Raw genomic sequence first — 20216 nt, 5'->3', positions numbered from 1 at the left:
GAGAGAAGAATGCTAGAGCCCATATAAAAAGCATTAAGCACTTTAAAGCTTCAAGTGAGGATAACACATCACCCGATAGCAGCACAGTCCGCTATGTATTATGGAAGAAGAAAAAGTGTTTCGTCCCATATGTTGTCATGTATTTATTAGTTTATTTCCGCTATTTATTATGTTAATTTATTTCTTAATCACCGCCATCAAGAGGAAATCGGTCAATCAGGGCAAGCGCATCTGCAGACATTGTGCACCCACCCGGCTGGTCCAGCTTCAAAAGCTGGGGCATTGGGATCAGTGCACTCTTACTACAACGTTTTAGGTTTAATGCAGTTTATCGTTGGTCCTTCTTTACAAAGTTAGGTGGCTGGTAGGTATACATCATAGTACAATACTTTGTTGAGCAAGATAAGGAGTGACTTACTTCCTTCAGCTAATGCCAGGATTATGCATCTGATTTGCTTTCGGTAGTTGCTTGATCATAAACCTTGAGACAGTACGTGTTCTTTTCTGTCAAAACCTAAGTACTTGTTATCGCTGCGTAACAGTTTCGGGACTCGTGTACAGAGGTGGATTTTCAAAATGTTGCCAGTGATGATAGTGCGTTTGACCTGACACTCTTTACAGACACGGTATTTTGAATAACTTTTTCAATGGCTTGAAGAAGTTCTAATGGAAGATGTAATAAGACCCCGGGCTTGTTTTATTATATAAGTGGTGAATTCATAGCGAAAAGGTAACAAAGAAACATTATTACGTTTGTGAAGCAAGTACAAAGCGTGCTTTGGTATATATTTAGGTGACCAAGACAAACTTTGGATGCCTCATAAAGTGTGTTATACTTGTGTAGAGGGACTTAGAAGGTGGTTTAAAGGAGAACAAGACACTTTTCATTTAGAATCCTGATGGTTTGGAGCGAGCCGAAAAATCATAGCGCAAATTGCTATTTTTGCTCTAATAATGTGCATGGTTTCAATGTACAGAATAACGAAGATATACATTACTCTAATTTATCCTCTGCAATTCGTCCAATCACCATTGTCTCTCAATCGTTGTGCCAAAACCTTCCAAAATTCTAGAGCTTCTGTCTTCTAGTGGCTCAGAAACTTTACTCAAGGAACTGATAGGAGTACACAACTAATATTGATGATCCAGAGCAATTTGCTCAGACCGACTTCAACGATTTGGTAAGGGATATATACTTGCCAAAGAACGTGCAGAATTACTTGGATTGAAGTTTAAAAAAAAAAAAAAAAAGTATTTTCTTGCTTGCGGTACTTTTTTCTTCTGGTACAGATCAAGAGAGAAAGCTTTCTTACCATTATTTAACATTATTTTCTAGGAAGTTGAATTCGTCCTCTGCAACAACTTTCCTGGACTAATGGACAAATGTAATAATGAGTATGACAAAACTGAGTAGCGACTATTTATTGACTTGTCCTCATTGTAGGTCATTCTGTACAGATGAGAGAGCAATACGATAATTTGTCATTCATACTTGAAACAAGGACCAACAAAGGCACCTTTGCGACGATTTAAAAATAAAAAAAAAAAAAAAGGATACGAGACAACAAAGAGAATACACAAAGTATCCATGTGTTTTGTGCCAATGGGACAGTCCAGATAGAGAATATTGGGTACAAACACAGAGGTGACCACTTTGACCTAACCTCACTCAACCTCACGCTCACAAATTCATTTCGACCTCACGCTCATTCAACCTCACGCTCACCTCACCAGTCTGACCTCACGCTCACTCGACCTCACACTCACATCATCATTCTAATCTCACGCTCACCTCACTAGTCTGACCTCACATTCGCTCAACCTCACGCTCACTTCGTGAGGCTGCGGTCGAATGAGCGTGAATTCCCAACTCGTGAGCGCTGATTTCGTGAGTTTGGGCACAGCTCTTCCCGCTAGCACGCGCACCTTTGGTGCACAGGGTCGTGGGTAGGACTTGCGATATTTCGATGTATCAATCGATAGTTTGAAATCTCGGGATTTTCGACGTCGATTTTTCGATAGTTTTCAGTATTTGGATAGTTTTCGATGTTTTCTTGTTTTCAATATCAAGGTATACCAATACCACTTTCTCAAAATAATGAAAACTATTCATATAACACGACCTAGACTTTCAATACTTCAACGTTCTCTGTTCCACAGGATTACTACCTAATACAACCAAATACGACAAACACACGTCGATTTATCAGGATCACCCAAGTGGGATTTAGAATATTGTAATATTAGTTCGTACGCCTATACGACTTTTGCTTCACACGCGAACTACTAAATTGCAAGTGAATTATTGAATTCCGTCTCCTGGGATCGATAGCTAAAATAATAATTTCGAAAAGTTCGTTAATGAAGATGATTTACCCATGAGTAGAGGTAGAAATTAGCCATTTTCGGTTTAACATTGATTACTATAGAGCAAGGACAGTAACATATAGCGAGACATGGTTTCTTGCAATTCATCAAGCGTCCCAAGAAGACCTTCCATCTCCATCTTTAAGTTTTTCTTTTCTTTTTTTTTTTTTTTAGAAAAAGAAAGATTTAGTTTTTTAAGAAAAGTTCTCACATTCACTCAACCTTCTATTCAAACTGAAAATGGCAGAAATCAACCATGTCCGCTTCTAACATTGATCACTATAGAGTAAAAACTGTTATAAAGTTTTTTTTTTTTTTTTTGCAATTAATTAAACATCCCAAGAATACCTTTAGTTACCATCCTTATCTTTCTACCGAAATCGGAAATGATAGAAGTACATTACAACTTGCGGATTCAATACATATTGCAAAAAAAGGAAAGAACTAGCGAGAAGTAGGTTTTGGAATCTTGTTAGGCATCTAAGAATAGTTATCATCTCTTGTAACCCTTCATTCTAAATTAAATCATTGAGTTTAACGTCCCACGGTTACGCCGGTCAGGCCAAAGGATACGGTGATGATGAAATACTGGATGAAATAGTGGGAGGAAACGGGAGAACCCCGAGAAAACCCACGCACACGATGTTTGTCCACTACAAAGTCCACTTGGCGGGAGCTGGGATCGAACCCGAGTCCCTACGCACCAAAGGTGAACGCTCTACCACTGTGCCACCGCGGCCCTCCAAAAAAGTCAAAGTTCAATAATAATAATAATAATAATAATAATAATAATAATAATAATAATAATAATAATAATAATAATAATAATAATAATAATAATAATAATAAGTAAAAATGAAGCTCTTCAAGAAATAATTGATTTTGCAAATCCATGGATTGAATCATTGATCGAAGTTAATTGAAATTTTAACCTTATACTTGCAGTAGACATTTGCATAGAGGCCGGACCGTATGATGCACTTCGCCCCCTTCCCTAAGTTCTCTTTCGCATGTGAACCTCGACACCTTACCAATCTCTATCTAGATAAATTTCAACAGTTCAAACAGTTATTCTGGTCATTTTAGAGACACTTTCGGTAGTTTCAATATTAAAACTATTACGTACAGTCGAAAAATCGAAACGAATTTCTTGTATTATTAAGCTACCTCTTATTGTAAAAATCAAATTAATCATTCTCTGTAAATTTACTTTAAAAAATGAATGTGTAACAATTCAAATCTTTCTTTACAGGATACAAAGTGAAAATGCATTAAAATTTGTACAAAAACGAAGATACTTATAAAATAAGTTTTTCTATATGATTATTTTGTATTGTTAAAATTTTGTTCATCGACGGGGGGAGGGGATCGCCAAACGCTTTTGGGCCTAGGGGCGGCGAAACATTAAATCCGGCCCTGGTCGAACACTAAAAATAAATCAATCATCGGTGTTTGTCCGACTAATATTAAATAAATGGTATAAGTTATCTCCGTTTTGGATAAAATATAGATGAAATATAGCTTTAGGAACACACGTGAGCTAGTTGCATCCTCCTAAGTTGTTCCGCTCTCTGAACAACGATTAAAGGATTATGCGAAAATGAGTTAAGTGGTCGAGGACTGGCACGTTTACCCTAGTAATACAAAACATTTATTTATGGCTGTTCTGCGTAATTATATTTATACAAAAACAATTACTTGCTAACTATATGAAATTTATTTCCAAGTAAATAGTCAGTGTATATGGAATTCTATATACTTATCAAGATGTAATAATGTCTCTCAAATACTCGCCCAGAAAATATGTAAATTCTATTTTCTATTTGGAGCAGGCAGGGATGCCCACAGGCTGGTTTTAGGGCGTTGGTTGCACTCGTTATACTTTTTTGGGAGGGAGAGCATGTTTCCTTTCAAAATGACAGAATTGCACTTTTAATTATACTATAATTTTCCTTTTAAGAACGGTAACTGAAGGTGAATGAATGTATTCTCTGTAGCTTGAAAGGATAAAATTGTGACGGAAGGTGGAAGAAAATACTGTATAGACTGATCCTGCTTAGAAAGAATGGACAGGGGCTACTAAGTGATGTAGCCTGCAATGTATTCGACATGCAAACCAGTCATTGGAGAAGGAGAATCTCGGTAAGAATTTAACTCTGTTTTGGGGAGCGAATAGTATATTCGGGGGAAAATTGTGCCCAAGTAGTTGGAGAGATGGGCTCCCCTCGGCCGAGGGCGGGGGAGGGCTACAATTCTTATGTGGTTAACTGCTAGCCCAAGATTCAAGATTCCCCTCACCTCTAGAAAATTCGTAAATAAAACACTGACTTAGCCTACAAAATCCCTATTAAACAATGGCAAGCGAAGTCACAAGAGAAAACTATAGTTAAAGAGACAAAGGAAAATATTCAAACCAGTTTTGGCGGTAATGTATCGTGAAAAATGTAGGTAATTACAAAACAATTTAATTTAATCGGTTATTTTATGATACTAAATGATGAATATTCTTGACGGGATTTACTATTGTTTTCTTTTTCTTTCTTATTTTCATTTTCTTGAGCGGTAAATCCTTCCATGATACGAGACAGTCTTGCTTTTTCAAATCAGCGCCCAAAAATACACAGAAATCCGTAATCAACCCTCAGAAAACATACCTAAGCTGAAATTCGCAGGCCTGTGTAATGGTGGAATAAGTGGCAGGAAGCAGAAGTCCGAGAAATCTCACGAACACGATTTTTGTCCACAAGTCCCACCCCACTTGGTAGGAGTTGAGATCGAAACAGGGATCTCACGTGTCAGAAGTGAACGCTCTACCATCAGTGAGTTTGGTAATTACTTTGATTCTTTTTAGTCTCCATAACAATACTTAACAAAACATTGAAATACAATCAATTACATATTATTAACACAAAACAAAAGTCACATTAATAATAATGCTATTTAATACTATCAAGCAGACTAGATTACTGTAATAAAGTAAAGAAATCAGTATTGAACTTAATTCATTTCACAAACCTAATAACACAGTGAAGTATCACCTCAAAACATAAAACAATTCCATACACTAACTCATACATCATCTTTTAATTAAGAAACATTCATACATAAAATCAACTTTTTAATACACACATTACACCCTACTATTCTACATCTAGTACGCTTCAGGTCGGCAGGCTTTCACAAAAAAGAAATAAGGTATATAAATTATTATTACACATGTGGAAGTTGATAAAGGTGTATCTTTCATGCTTTACATAGCGATAACAAGTCATTCTACTTTACCTTCCCTCTAGGTTTCAAATTTCTTATGACGTAAAATAATAGCTGAACATAAAAGCCTACCAAAATTCTGGGAGACAACTAACGGACGTTTCATTAATAACTAGGATACTAAAATTTAAACTCATATAGATGGCTGATTGGGATTATAATGAAATTTAAATATATTAATGTAAACAATTGCATACCACAATACACAAAGGGCAGAGGTATATTCAAACACAATAGTATCATAAAAGAAGAAAAAAAAAGTTTAAATCAAAATATATTCTATAATAACAATAATAACTTCCTACTGTATATTTAAAAACAAAAGACAAACGAGAAATTAATAGCTCAACACAAGCACTGCAATAATTTAACTAAATCGAGAACTTCCATTTCTACATATGTTTTATACCTTTATTCTTCCACGTTTCCCTTGTGTCCCAGCAAATACCGTTATGGGGTAAAGGCGATATAATAAACGGAGATATCCAAGTAAGAAACCACTTCTCCCCAAGCACTTCTTTAATATTTTGCTTCACTCCTAAATCATAATCTTTAATATCGTGATTCATTTCGTATGTAACTTCACCGCATTTTAATAAATTCACATGATTGTACAATAAAACTGCGGAGATAAACATTCCAACGAAAGTCAGGGCACTCATTAATGTATATAATTGATATTCAGAATAATCAAATCCAAATGTAAACGTCGCAAGTGGAAAAATAAGTTTGAATACGCCTATTAAATGGTGGAACTGAAAATTATCCCACAGAAACAATACATTATAGTAGCTAGCATAAACCGTTCCAACAAAAAAGTACGTCACGAACATAAAATAATATCTGTGATTGTAATATCCCACACAACATCCAGCGAACATACAATGATGTTCTCTTTTTAATATACATGTATTACATATCTTGCAGTGCCAAGATCGTGGAGGCATCATCGTTTGACATACCGAACAAAATGACCACTTGGAATCTGCTTCAAGTATCTTACCGCGAATACCTGTGTCAGTAACTATCAGGGCCACGAAATTGGTTGTGACGTTTACCATTATGAAATTGCCCAGTAAGAAATGATAAATGTACCACAGTGACCATTGAGGATACGTCGACGGTAACACCACAAATAACTCAAAGCAATAAGTTAACAGGATCATTAAGGAAATAAACAGAAAAGATCCTTTATCAATTAAAACTTTTGGAAAAATATTCTTCCTTATGCTCATGATGGCTAGCTTCTCCTGGAATATTAAAACAAATCATTGTAAGGACATGATTACTATAAATATGACGTTAAAAAATACTTTTTTAATTCTACAAATAAATAAATAATTTTTAGATTAAGTTCACTCTGTATCTGGCGGAAGTGTTACTTTTGTAAATTTATTGACATAAAGTCACTATTAAAGTGGACTACTCTCTTTGAGTAACGCAATTATATCAACATTTTGAAATCTCGTTATTAAAGAGAAGTTTATGCCTATGTCTCTAAGGGTATAATTCCTCATGCTAAAATATATCAACTCCGTATTCTACTTCAAGAATAAAATCCCGAAGACTGCTTAGAAAACCAGTACCATAACCTAAAATGATAATAACTTTCATTTCCTGGAGTTCAATGATGAAGAAACAGCATTAAAATAAATAACTGCTGTGTAATATTTTAAAAACACATTCTTACATTAACAACAAACGAATTTATTAAAATTCCAAAAATCTTAAGTAAAGAACACACAGCAAAATATAGATAAACTATAACAAAGACTATTTAATTTAAATACAGATAGTAAAATACGCACACAGTGTGATATTCAGTATGGCCAAAATAATAATATAGGATCAATTTAAAAAACAATCTCAATCACATGATTATGACAATTTTACTGAATCCCAATCAGTCGCATCATGAGGCAAACGAGATGAAATAAATGACCATAGAAATACTGCTATACAATTTTCACCAAATACTTCCTTGATGTTCTGTTTTAGACCTAAATTGTATTCCGTTCTATTGTTTTCCTTCATAGGTTACTACACCCTGTAACAAGAGTTTGCTATAAATCAACAACATGACTACCCCAGCAGAAATACCATTGACGAAAACTATATTCTTCAAGTAATAACCACAACGAGCTTCGTATCCGAGGATATATAGCACTAATAGCATTAAAATTTTTATATATATATAAAAGTACTGGATTATTATAACTATGATTAAGACAGACGTACTTAATACTGAATGCAGTTGCGTAAATAGTTCCAACACAGAAGTAAACTGAAAACACTATAAAATATCGATGATTATATTCACCTATACAACAGACTGTAAAATAGGGTGACGAGATTATGAAAAGTAGGACATTAGCATAACAGTATATGATAGCCTACTGTGTCGTTTTTAGATAATGTTCAATTTCAGATTTTCCACTGTTGGCAATGGAAAACTGAGCTGAACATTTTTCACAATGTACATCACTGTAAGTTTTTCCTTTCTTAATAAATGCGTAGAGATTGTAGTTCTGTATTAAGAATACATTTCCGTCTTCAAGGTATCACGAAAAAAAAAAAAAAAAAAGTCACATTTAAACTATACAGAATTCTCTCAGGCTGTACCTCGCCCTCTCTGTTCATATTAATGTATTTAGACAAATAGCACTATTGAAGGAAGCAATAATACTCCGCACCGGAAGTCGCTAATGAGCAGGGTGGAAAAAAATCATGATTTTTTTAAAAAAAATCATTTTTGTTGATTTTTTGATTTAAATCGATTTTTTTGATTTAAATCAAATCTTTCTCCTCGTATAATACAAGTCGCGAACTGAAGAAAAAGCATTAGGAATTAATATTAAATGCTAATTATGCCATTCAAGTGAAAGTATTAGGGTTGAATTTTGAATTATCCTCAATAGTTAACCTATATCAATCCCAAACAATGTTTTTTTAATCCTTTTAAATTATGGCTCTTTTTAAAGGTAAACTATAGACTTTCAGTCAAGAAGCTACAGCATCATCCCTATTTATCCTTGGATCATGTACATACATCACTCTCTTTAGAATAGAACAGCTTTTGAAACGGTAACATTCACATTTTTTTTATCATGTCCCAGAAGCGGGAAATTTTGAGAGTAATCAGCATTTTTTTATACTTTAAAAAAAATTTTGATCCCCTCTGGATTCCCCTGTGTTACCGCACAGATCTCAAAATCAACTGGAAAATACTAAGGGGTGTACTAAATGTGTGTAAAATTTCAAGCTTCTATCTTGAGTAGTAAGGGTGAGGAAACTATTTAACAATGAGCTAAGAACATTCCCTAATGCCCCAGATGTAATGTAAAAATTTCCTCAGACATCCCTATTTATCCTAGGATCATGATTTGTACATTATTCTCTTCAGAATAAAACAAAGTTCCAAACGGTACCCTTCAAATGTCTCCATCATGTATCTGGGGCGGGTAAATCACGAAAAAAGGAATTTTCTGTTAAAATATCCTTTTTGTTTAAATTTTTATCTCTGTGGACCCCTCCCCCTGTTTTAAGGCAGAGATCTGAAACAAATCTGAAAAATACTGACGGGTGCACTGAGTAAATGTGCAAAATTTTAATCTTCTAGGTGCAAAAGTAAGCCCGCGAAAAATATTGCCAAATACCCCAGATTCCCGCACAAAACAGGATCTCAGGTAACAGTTTCCTGAGACATCCCTATTTATCCTAGGAGCATAGTACGTACATAATTTTCTTCAGAATAGAACAGTCTTTGAAACGGTACCATTCAGATATCTCCGTCTGAGGTGGGAAAATCACGAAAAAAGCTATTTTGTGTTAAAAATATCCTTTTTTAAACATTTTTGCCCCTCTGGACCCCGCTGTTTCCACGCAGAGATCTGAAAACACCTGAAAATTATTAAGGGGTGCACTGAACGAGTGTGCAAACTTTCAGTCTTCTGAATGCAAAATGTAACCCGCCAAAAAAATAATACGCATAACAAAAAATATCTTTTTAAATTTATGACGTCATCACACACTATGCCTCAACGCAGAATGGCGTGAAAGCATGTGTAACGTGTTCTAAAATGCCTCCAGTCTTGAAGAAAACGAATTAAAAAGCCTTATTGGTACTTTTTCAACTGAATAATGAAAATTCTACCTTATCACCTAAAAAAAGGTGATATAATATAAAAGGTCAAGCATTAAGGAAAAAGTACAGCAACGTTTATCAAAAAGACACTTATTTTTCACAAGTTACTGATATTTGGCAGGGGCCTATTTTTAAAAACTCAGAACTAGCATACATAAATTTCGCCTAAAGTTATAAAATTAAAAAAGTGGAGAGGGGATAGGACCCCTCTAAACACGACTATTATCTGGGAACAAACACACGCACAAAAAATAATTTTCGTCTTAAATGTCGATGATGATTTCTCCGCTGGAATAGTTAACGATTTTAAAACCCAAACCCAATGTTACGAAAAGAAGAAAGCAGGATTGCTCCGTTACCTGTTCAAAACGGGATTTTCCCTAATCATCCTCTGCATGACACTTGTTTTCATAGTATACTGTACATTTGAGTCTCATTGTATTATGATTATTAACTTCCATAATTGAAATAACAGAACAGAAACGGGATTTTACTTATTTTTACTTTAAATTAATTTCTTTAGGAATTCGATTTAAATCAACGATTTTTATTTTAAAAATCAAGTGATTTAAATCTTGATTTAAATCGTGATTTAAATCAGACTGATTTAAATCAATCCACCCTGCTAATGAGCGAATCAAAATCATTTGTATTATAATCAAATAATAATATAATCATATAATTTCATTTGTATTATAATTGATTAGACAGGTAATTAATATTGGTGTTTGTGGTCTATTTTTATGGACATACAGTTAAACTTCATATAGGGGTAATGATACTTTTTTTTACCGATTTTCGGCGCGTGGGATTATTTTACGGAATGAGTAAAAATTTAGACCGGCACGAAGGAACTTCTACTAAACTTGTTTGGCATCACGATCGTAACTTGAAATAAGATTGCTTACCGACATCTCAACAAGGCCTTCTCACTAAAAACAATGTATTGTAAAACAATGGTTCGTTGATTATTTTCCTTCTGAGGAGTGTTGAAAAGCACAGCGGTTGATCATTTAGAAAAAGAGTACTTGTGATTCGAAATGTTGTGAATAAAGAATGAAACATTAAAGCATTTAAAGTTAAATTAGGACATTTCCCAGGACATTTTGAAAAAGAAACACATTTCTTGATTTTCTAGATGTCATTGCAACACGCAGGACAGCTCTTTGAAGAACAGTACTGTCCTGTGAAAATCAGTACGTCTAGTCACCCTACTGTAAAAACACAATGGTGATCTCTTTTCAATATACACACTTTGCATATCTTACAATGACATGACCTTGGTGGTGCCCATCGATTGCAGATAGAACAAAATTTTCATCTGTCGTCTGGTGCTTCCCTTATAGATGTACGGAATATTCTTTAATCTATCAACATTGTTGCAATGTAGTTCAAGCTGACATTCCCCCTACGAACATTCCACACACAAAATGAACAGTATACCAATAAGACCACATCCGATACATGACTGGCAATATAATGAACATTTCATAAAAAAAAAAAAAAAAAAAAAAAAAAAAAAAAAAAAAAAAAAATTGTCAGTGGAATCAAGATACATATAAATGTAAATGGTATTTTATATGCCAATCGTTTCAAAGTAAGCCTTAGTTCATGGTTCTCCATTTTAGCATTTTTTTTTTCTGTTCCTGTAATATTAATATACTATTTCAATTTTATATAATAGATTCCCTAGATCAACAAAAATTAATAATTTTCTTTCAGTATCTGCCTACATATCTCATATCATCACTTAATCTATATTTCAAAATATGTTTAGATTTCAATGTTAACTTTTCTGAAGAATGTCATACTTCAATGAGAAATATTGTTCAATCAAAGTTATGGAAAATAAATCAATCAGGTCGTCTGCAAAGTACCATCGTGTTCACTTCAAGGCGTCATGAAATATCTCAACTAAACTAGTTTACGATGCTGGTCAAAATTCTACTTCATCAAATACATACAACCCAACAGCATATACATCAAAAATGAAAGTGTATTAAGACTCCATTAACAGCATCTGCCCCTTTTCTGGTCTGAACCATTGACTTCCCGCTGTAGAAGGATAAAAGACGATGTAACGACGCGTTACACCTATCTCTAGATCTGGACCTTTCTTTAGTACTACCGAATGCAACACTCACATGTTAATTTAATACTCGCAATTGGGTCGGAAAAAAAAAATCTTATTAAAAGGTAATAATTGTAACTTTCTCAGCCTTTTACTTCATTTTTCAGTTTAATGTCCAACGATGATGTCGTTTACGCTCGGGTAACGATAATTAAAACGAAATAATGATGACGGAAGAATTGGCTTTAAAAATAAAATCAATGATACCAGACAACAAGGAGGATACACAAAGAGTCCGTCCACAAACTAGATAACGCTATTTTTGATCAATTTTTAACCCCTCCCCCTCTTTGCTGCGTTACGTAATATGTGGACGACCCCAAAGTATCCACGTGTTTTATGCCAATTGGACAGTTGAGATAGAGAACACAGGTTACAAAGGAAAGTGGCCCAAAAGGTCATCACTGGAAACTGGAAATAAAACTGTGTTCCAGGAATGTTTGATTGTGCAAAACAGAGTGTTGTTGCTACCATTCCGCATCACACTCGTACTGATGAAACAATTTGTTAAGGCCTTACACAAAAGAAGAGGGGATGTTTTAAATGTATCTGCAGTGAGTTTTCAGAGTTATCAGCAGCAAAGCTCAAAGAAAGCATTTACCCTGGACCAGATATTATTAAACTTAAGAATGACAAATAATTCAGAAAATTGTAACAACTGTGGAGCAAGAACTCATTTAAAAATGTAACACCAAACTTAGGAAATAACAGAGATCCAAACTACAAGACAATTGTCGAAAATATTGAAAAATAGAGAAATTTGGGATGAACAATTAGTTTCAAATTACACTTTTTAAACTCTCATTTGGATTACTTTCGTGAGAACTTAGGTGCCGTGACTGAAAAATTGGATAAATAATTTCACCAGGATATAAACATGGAATGAAGGTATCAAAGTCGTTGGGATTCCTCAACGATGACTAGTAAGTGCTGGATGGTGTACTGAGGTAATACACAGCAGAAAATCAGCACAAAGTTCGAAAAGAAGTATGGAACGTCAAAGAAAATGTCACCACAAACAGTAGTTTATTTTGTGAGTGCTTAATATAACTTTTTACCTTCAGTGTGATTTGGGAAAAAATCATTCTGTAAATTCATTTCCAGGCTGAACGTAACAGAAAAACTAATAAACCATTCCAATTTTCAAGTCAATTTGTTTACATTCACAATCATTCCAGCTTCTACTTTTTTGGGGGGTTTCAAATCCTCTACGAAATCTTTCAGCTGATGCAACAGTCTGGAATAAATTTTTGTAAGAAAATGTGACAAGAAACAGTAATTTCAACAATTTTCTTCAAATACATGGATTTACTATAGCTTTTTTCTTTTTCTTTTTTTTTTTTAATTATTTTCTTGAGCGGTAAATCCTTCCATGATAAGAGATAGTCTTGCTTTTTGAAATCAGCGTCAAAAAATACATAGTACTTCGTGATCACACCTTAGAAAACATTCCAAAAGTTCAAACTTGCAGGCGTGTGTAATGGTGGAATAAGTGGCAGGAAGCAGAAAAACTCCCGAGAAAACTCACGAACACGATTTTCGTCCACGACAAATCCCACACACTTGGTGGGAGCTGAGATCGAAACAGGGATCCCATGTGTCACAGGTAAGCACTATACCATCAGTGAGTTTGGTAATTACTTTGATTCTTTTTAGTCTCCATAACAATACTTAACAAAACATTGAAATACAATCAGCTACACATTATCAGTACAAAACCAAAATCACATTAATAATAATGCTATTTAATATTACGAAGTAGACTAGATTACTAAAATTAACTAAAGAAATCAGTATTGAACTTAATTCACTTGTCAAAACTAATAATAGAATAAAGTATCATCGCCAAACATGAAACAATTCCATACACTAACTCACACATCATCTCTTAATTAACAGACCTTAATACATAAAAAATAACTTGTTTAATATACACTTAACAACCTACTACACTACACCTAGTACGCTTAGCGTTAGCAGGCTTTCATAAAAGACAAACAATAAAATTCTAATTTTTAGCTTGTTTATCAAAAGATATTCAAAAGTAGGTGGACGCAGAATAATCTTATGGTCTATAAAAACGGATGAAACACACAATGAACTTTTCTTTCTTTCAACGACTATCACGAATGTGCATACCAAGTGTATTCAAGTTCCAAGGTTGTAATATTTTTTCTTTTTTTTTTTTTTCTTCTTTCTTTTTTTTCACGTATTGTTGAAGTGCTGCCCAAGAGTACTAGAGCATTTGGAATGGTTCCTTCTGTGGACTGGCACACAATAAGAGCCACCAACTCACTTATTTGTCGGATGTCGCGTTATTTACTTATGTCTGGGTATATAAATTATTATTACACATGTGGATATTAGTAAAAGGTGCATCGAAATCAAAATCAAATTACTTTTAAAGCTTTACATACATATAACATGTCACTCTACTTTACCTTCCCTCTAGGTATCAAATTACTTATGACGTAAAATGTATTATAGCTGGACATAAAGACCTAACAAAATTCTGGGAGAATAAAAAACGCACATTTCATTAATAACTATGATACTAAAATTTTACAGATATGAATAGCTAATTGAAGTTATAGAGAACTCTTTAAATACATTACTGTAAACAATTGCATACCATTATATGCAATATGCAGAGGTACAATCAAAGAGAAGAGTATCGTAGAACAACAACAAAACGTTCGGACCAAAATTTAACATGTTCTATGATATAATAATAATATACCTTCCTACTGTATATTGAAAAAAAAAGAAAAAAAGAAAAGAAAAAAAAAGAAAAACGACATACACAGAGAAATTAGTAACTCAACACAAGCACTGCAATAATTTGAGTAACCTGACGACTTCCCTTTCACCTCTGTTTTGGATCTTTATTCTTCCACGTTTCCCTTGTGTCCCAAGTAATACCGTTATGGGGTAAAGGTGATATAATAAACGGGGATATCCAAGTAAGAAACCACTTCTCCCCAAGCACTTCTTTAATATTTTGCTTCACTCCTAAATCATAATCTTTAATATGGTGATTCTTTTCGTATGTAACTTCACCGCATTTTAATAAATTCACATGATTGTACAACAAACCCGCGGTGAAAAACATTCCAACGAAAGTTATAACACTAATTAATGTATATAATTGATATTGAGACAAATCAAATCCAAATGTAAGCATTGCAAGTGGAAAAACAATTTTCAATACAGACATGAAACCATGAAACTGAAAGTTATTCCACAAAAACGATCTATTAAAGTAGCTAGCATAGGCTGTTGCAACAAACAGGTGCGTCAAAAACATAAAAAAATATCTGTGATTGTAATGTCCCACACAACATCCTGTGAATGTACAATGATGTTCTCTTTTCAATATACATGTATTACATATATTACAATGCCAAGATCGTGGAGGCGCCATCGTTTCACATACCGAACAGAAAGACCACTTAGAATCTGCTACAAGTATCTTACCGCGAATACTTGTGTCAGTAACTATCAGGGCCACGAAATTGCTCGTGATGTTTACCATTAAGAAAGTGCCCAATAAGAAATGAATAATGTACCACACTGACCACTGAGGATACGTCGACGGTAACACCACAAACAACTCAAACCAGTAAGTTAACGGAATCATTAAGGAAACAAACAGAAAAGCTCCTTTATCAGTTGCAGCTTTTGGAAAAATATTCTTCCTTATTCTCATGATGGCTAGCTCCTCCTGTAATATTAAAACAAATCATTGTAGGGACACGTTTACTACAAATATGAAGTTACAGAAAGCTTTTTCAATGCTCACAAATAAATAAATAAAAAATCTTTAGATGAAGTTCACATTTTTATGTGGCTGAAAAGTTACTTGTATAAATTTCTTTCTTAACGTAGTCACAATGAGAGAAATACTCTCGTTCAGTACTGCAATTATCTCAACATACCGAAATCTCATTCGTAAACAGAACTGTACGATTATGTCTGTAATAATACCATTTCTCATGCTAAAATATGTCAATTTGGTATTCTGCTTCAAGAATAAAATACCGAAGATGCTTTAAAAACTAATACTGTAAGCTAAAATGATAATAAGTGGCAATTTCTGGAGTTCAATGACGATGAAACAGTATTAAAATAAGTAATTGTTGCGTAAATTTTACAAACACATTCTTGCATTAACTACAAACGAATATATTAAAATTCCAAAAGTCTTAAGTAACGAACACTGCAAAATACAAATAGAATATAACACTGATTATTTAATTTGAATATAGATTATAAAATACGCACACAGTATGATATTCAGTATGTATAAAATTGTAATACAGGATCAATTTAAAGACTTCAATTTAGATCACATGATTATGACAATTTCATTGAATCCCAATCAGTCCCATCATGAGGCAAACGAGATGAAGTAAATGGCCATAGAAATACTGCTATATAATTTTCACCAAATACCTCCTTAATGTTCTGCTTTACACCTAAATTGTACTCCGTTATATTATGTTTTCCTTCATAGGACACTACACCCTGTAACAACAGTTTTCCATGAGACAACAACATGACTCCCGCAAGAGGAATACCAGTGAGGAAAACTACATTCATCAGGAAATAACCACAACGAGCTTCATATCCGAAGATATATAGCGCTAATGGCATTAAAATTTGTAAAAAAGGTACTGGATTACTATAACTATGATTAAGATAAACATACTTAATATTGAATGCAGTTGCGTAAATAGTTCCAATACACAAATAAAATAAAAATACTATAAAATATCTATGATTATAATGACCTATACAACAGCCTGTAAAAACACAATGGTGATCTCTTTTCAATATACACACTTTGCATATCTTACAATGCCATGACCTTGGTGGTGCCCATCGATTACAGATAGAACAAAATTTCCATCCCTCGTTTGGTGATTCCCTTATAACTGTACGGAATATGCTTGTATCTACCAACACTGCTGCAATATAGTTCATGCTGATATTCCACGCTACGAACATTCCACACACAAAATGAATAGTATACCAACAAGACCACATCGGATACATGACTGGCAATATAATGAATATTTCATAAAAAATTGTCAGTGGAATCAAGATACATATAAGTGTAAATGCTATTTTATCTGCCACTCGTTTCAAAGTAAGCCTTAACTCATGGTTCTCCATTTTCGCCAGTGCTTTTTTCTGTTCCTGTAATATTAAAACACTATTTCAATTCTATATAATTGGATCGCTAGATCAACAAAAAATAATAATTTTATTTCAGTATATGTCTACACGTCTCATATCTTCACTTAATCTATATTTCAAAACAGGTTCAGGTTTCAATATTTGTCATGCTTCAATGAGGAATACTGTTCAATAAAAGTTATGGAAAGTATATCAATCACGACGTATTCAAAGCTCATCTGACAGCGTGATCTAGGATGCTGCGTCAAAATCTATACATTAAATACATGGAATCCAACACCATATACATCAAAGGCGAAAGAGTGTAAGACTTCATCGACAGTATCTGCATCTATCTTGCACTGAACCATTGACTTCCCACTGTAGAATGATAAAAGACGATGCAACGACTCGCTACCAAGTCTACATATCGATCTCTTGATCTGGATATTTACTTTAGTACTGTCGAGTGCAACGTTAACATGTTATGTACGGAAAAGAAACCTGAAATTGAAGAAAAACTAGCTTTCTCAATCTTTTCTTTCATCTTTCAGTTTACCATCCCACGTAAATGTTCTTTAGACTCAGGGATACGATGATTAAGGCAAATTAATGGTGACGGAAGAACTGGTGGATTGAGAAAGTGTGAGGAAACGGGAGTACGCAGAGAAAACTCACGGATATGATGTTATTCATCATAAACTTATTTGGCGAGAAATCGAACCAAGGATCCCACGCACCAGAGGTAAGTTATCTGCCATTAAGTCACCGTGCCATCTCCTATTTTCTCAGACATGACTATACAAACAACTACTGAATTATATGTCTCTTAATATCATAAGGAAACTCTGCTGTCTGAGATATGCACTGAGAGTTGAAAGAAGGTTCTGAATCATATACTCCAATCAAGGATTACAACTGAAACCACTGTTGTTTAGATTCTGCCGCTAAGAACGAGTTCCATAAAACGGGCTTTGCCAAACGATGTGTCGCGAAACTTCAGGATTTAAGAATAAATGTTAAGCTATCCAAACGACCTACGAGTTTAGACTCTATATAATAGTTTTAGTTTTTAGTTGATGCCTTTAATAATAAGTTAAAATCAATTGTGAGACAGACAGTACCAGTCAAGGCCCGGATTTACAGTTGCGGGGTCAAACTGGGAACAAGATTGGCTAATCTCAGTTCCTAGAAAAGATGCACTAGGCAAAAGTGTGTGTCCGTGGGCACCATTTTTAAAACACTTTAAATATATATCGGGTGTTCTAAAAATGGCACCTACGTACCACAAAGCAATATTCTACAGGCCAAAATAAAGCGAAAATGTTATATAATGGTACGCCCTCCGGGGTCTCCTTCAGCGCTATAGGAAATCAAAATTTTACGATGTGGCAAGGTCGCAGGTTAACTTGGAGCCATCAGCATTGCTCTACGAATACAACAAGCAGTTGAATCGATTGCTACACTAATAAGTGATGCTAGTGTTAATCAATATCGACTTTAGCTGCCATCTGAAAAGAATCGAAATAACTGTTTGATAGATTGATAGATCTAATCTATGCTTCTTTATTTGCGACGTTGCCACATACTGCAATGTTTGTCTCCAGACGAGGAGTTGAAAGGTAGGTATATATATATGTGTGTGTGTGAGTGAGAGAGAGAGAGAGATAGAGAGAGAGAGAGAGAGAGAGAGAGAGAGAGAGAGAGAAAGAGAAAGAATTTCAATATTACATAAATTATCAGAGGAACGACGAATATAAAAATACAAAAAATTAACATAATAAATAACAAGTGAAGTGTAATATATTTCCAATTTAAAAAAAATAAAAACACCGAAGGAAAAAAGAAAAACAATAGTAGAGTAATTGGTAGCACACATGCAGGTTCGTGCTAAAATACAAGTCCAAATTTTTACGAAATGGAATGGACAGACGGTGGTATTACATCTGATCTATGATCTTTATATGGCATTTCAAAAGGAAAGAAACTTTGTAAGAGATTTCTTATACTGTATTGACGGTTTTGAGATAGACGTCTAAAAGTTGCCAATGCAAAATAAAGTGATAATTTATGCACTGTATTCCAAAAGTGTGGAACGAGCCATCTAATTGGAAAGCTAAGTGCTAAGAACGATGTAGTATACAAATCACAGATACGGACAAAGGAAACTACAGGGTGTCCAATATACAATGCAACCCGGAGTTTGGGATAGTAGAACTTTTGAACCTGAAGTGATACACAAATAATGGTTATACCAAAATGAAGCCTTGTTCATGTATATATTTTTAAACTCGGAAGCAATGATTGAAGTACACTAGGAATCACACAGTGTTGCCAGATGTAGCCGAAGGTGTAAATCAATTTTTTTTCCAAAACATGTAAACTGACTCATAACTCATACGTATGGATGTTCTGTCATTAATTTTCAGTTTGCTTAGTTGGAGTAGCTTGCAAAATATGGAGCAGAAAAAAGAATTTTTCATTTCCACCGATAACTAATCGAATGAGGCCTCTGTAAGGGGTAACTAGGAAAATCGTAGCTTTCATAAATTAACACACTGAATTTTCAACTTTGCTGATGTTTCAGTGCATCAAAAGGTGTGTTAAGGATCTGTCTACATTATGCAATTCCTGAAAACAATGAAAAACAAACTTTTAAATTATCATGATAAAAGTTTTACTTACATGCACCCGGCATTACTGCTATTCATTTCTATGGGGGTATTTAAAGCAAGAGGTATACAAGACCAATTCTCGAACTATTCAAGACCTGGAAACGAACATTCGCAGAGCCAATGAGAACATTAACACTTCTAATCTTCGTAAAGTTGCTGCCAACCTGGTGGAACGTGTGAACCAGTGTTTGAATCAAAACAGGGGACACTCTCAACATCCACTGTACAGCTGGTGACTCATTTCTGATTGTAGCAGTGTTGCCGGGTGCATATAAGTAAACATTTTATCATAATAATATCAAAGTTTGTTTTTCATTGTTTTCAGGAATTGCACAATGTAGACAGATCCTTAACACACCTTTTGATGCACTGAAACATCAGCAAAGTTGAAAATTCAGTGTGTTAATTTATGAAAACTACTATTTTCCTAGTTCCCCCTTACAAAGGC

General features: G+C 34.2%; 1 protein-coding gene across 16 annotated transcripts in view; it reads right to left on the bottom strand.

The window, feature by feature from the left end:
* The window catches only part of LOC145690457 (putative palmitoyltransferase ZDHHC24), a 292920-nt gene that overhangs the window by 252234 nt on the left and 20470 nt on the right, over positions 1-20216 (bottom strand). For 5 of the 16 annotated variants that reach the window (XR_014132226.1, XR_014132218.1, XR_014132224.1 and 2 more), the window contains exon 3: positions 10627-15636. The exons of 7 other annotated variants lie outside the window; for them this stretch is intronic. The gene's annotated coding sequence lies outside the window, so the exon portion shown is untranslated. Of the gene's footprint in view, positions 1-6552; positions 6888-10626; positions 15637-20216 lie in introns of those variants that run through there. 4 more of the 16 variants (XR_014132232.1, XR_014132219.1, XR_014132230.1 and 1 more) reach the window with 1 other exon arrangement.

This window comes from Thermobia domestica, chromosome 7 (genome assembly GCF_964235325.1).
Source record: "Thermobia domestica chromosome 7, izTheDome1.hap1.1, whole genome shotgun sequence".
NCBI lineage: Eukaryota > Metazoa > Arthropoda > Insecta > Zygentoma > Lepismatidae > Thermobia > Thermobia domestica.
The sequence above is the reverse complement of the archived record's forward strand: the minus strand, read 5'-3'. Positions and strand labels throughout refer to the sequence as shown.